This window comes from Mustela putorius, unplaced genomic scaffold (genome assembly GCF_011764305.1).
Source record: "Mustela putorius furo isolate JIRA1106 unplaced genomic scaffold, ASM1176430v1.1 tig00003945_pilon_pilon_pilon, whole genome shotgun sequence".
NCBI lineage: Eukaryota > Metazoa > Chordata > Mammalia > Carnivora > Mustelidae > Mustela > Mustela putorius.
The window spans coordinates 162,841-165,261 of NW_025422089.1; positions in this window are offsets into that span (position 1 = coordinate 162,841).

The following is a 2,421-nucleotide window of genomic DNA, read 5'->3' on the forward strand; positions in this document are numbered from 1 at the left end:
TAAATGGCCTAAATGCACCAATTAAAAGACACAGGGTATCAGAATGGATAAAAAGCAAAACCCGTCAATATGCTGCCCAAGATACTCATCATAGACCTCAGACACCCCCAGATTTAAAGAGAGGGGGTGGAAAACAATGTACCATGCTAATGGCCATCAGAAGAAAGCTGGGGTGGCAATCCTTATATCAGATCAATTAGATTTTAAGCCAAAGACTATAATAAGAGATGAGGAAGGACACTATATCATACTCAAAGGGTCTGTCCAACAAGAAGACCTAACAATTTTAAATATCTATGTCCTTAACATGGGAGCAGCCAACTAAATAAACCAATTAATAACAAAATCAAAGAAACACATCGACAATAATAAAATAATAGTAGGGGAATTTAACACACCCCTCATTGAAATGGACAGATCATCCAACCAACAGATCAACAAGGAAAAAGGCCTTAAATGACACTGGACAAGATGGACATCACAGGTATATTCAACACATTCCATCCCAAAATAACAGATACACATTCTTCTCTAGTGCACATGGAACATTCTCCAGAATGGACCACATCCTGGGTCATGAATCAGATCTCAACCATTATCAAAAGATTGGGATCATCCCCTGCATATTCTCAGACCACAATGCTCTGAAACTAGACTCTATCACAAGAGGAAAATTGGAAAGAACACAAATACATGGAGACTAATAGCATCCTTCTAAAAAATGAATTGGTCAACCAGGAAATTAAAGAAGAATTGAAAAAATTCATGGAAACAAATGATAATGAAAACAAAAGTGTTCAAAATCTGTGGGATACAGCAAAGGCAGTCCTGAGAGGAAAATATAAAGCTGTACAAGCCTTTCTCAAGAAATTAGAAAGATCTCAAATACACAACATAACCCTACTCCTAAAGGAGTTGCATAAAGAACAACAAAGAAAGCCTAAACCCAGCAGGAGAAGAGGAATGATAAAGATCATGGCAGAAATCAATGAAATAGAAACAAAAAAAAAAAACCCACCACCAACAAAAATAAACAATAGAACAAATCAACGAAACTAGGAGGTGGTTCTTTGAAAGAATTAATAAGATTGATAAACCCCTTTCCAGACTTATCAAAAAGAAAAGAGAAAGGACTCAAATAAATAAAATCATGATTGAAAGAAGATAGATCACAACCAACATCAAAGAAATACAAACAATTATAAGAACATACTATGAGCAACTCTAGGCCAACAAATTCAACAATCTGGAAGAAATGGATACATTCCTAGAGACATATAAACTACCACAACTGAACCAGGAAGAAATAGAAAACCTGAACAGACCCATAACCAGTACGGAGATTGAAACAGTCATCAAAAATCTCCAAACAAACAAAAGCCCCGGGCCAGATGGTTTCCCAGGGGAATTCTACCAAACATTTAAAGAAGAATTAATTCCTATTCTCCTGAAACGGTTCCCAAAAAATAGAAATGGAAGGAAAACTTCCAAACTCTTTTTTTCTGAGGCCAGCATCACCTTGAACCCAAAACCAGACAAGGATCCCATCAAAAAAGAGAACTACAGACCAATATCCTTGATGAACACAGATGCGAAAATTCTCACCACAATACTAGCCAATCAGATTCAATAGTACATTAAAAGGATTATTCACCACGACCAAGTGGAAATTATTCCAGGGCTACAAGGTTGGTTCAACTTCTGCAAATCAATCAATGTGATACAACACATTAATAAAAGAAAGAACAAGAGCCATCTGATACTCTCCATAGATGCTGAAAAAGCATTTGACAAAGTGCAGTATCCATTCCTGATTAAAACTCTTCAAAGTGTAGGGATAGAAGTTACATATTATCAATATTATCAAAGCCATCTATGAAAAACCCACTGTAAATACCATTCTCAATGGAGAAAAACTGAATACTTTTCCGCTGAGGTCAGGAACACAGTAGGGATGTCCGTTATCATGACACTGCTATTCAACATCGTACTAGAAGTCCTAGCCTCAGCAATCAGACAACAAAAAGAAATTAAAGGCATCAAAATTAAGCCAAATTGGCAAAAGAGAATTCAAACTATCACTGTTTGCAGATGATATGATACTGTATGTGTAGGAAAACTTAAAGGACTCCACTCAAAATCTGCTCTAACTTGTATAGGAATTCTGTAAAGTGTCAGGATATAAAATCAATGCACAGAAATTGGTTGCATTTTTTTATATAAATAAGACAGTAGAAATAGAAATTAAGGAGTGAATCCCATTTACAGTTGCACCCAAAACCCTAAGATACCTAGGTATAAACCTAACCAAAGAGACAAAGAATCTATACTCAGAAAACTCTAAAGCACTCATGAAAGAAATTGAAGAAGACACAAAAAATGGAAAAATGTTCCATGCTCCTGTATTGTAAGAACAAATAT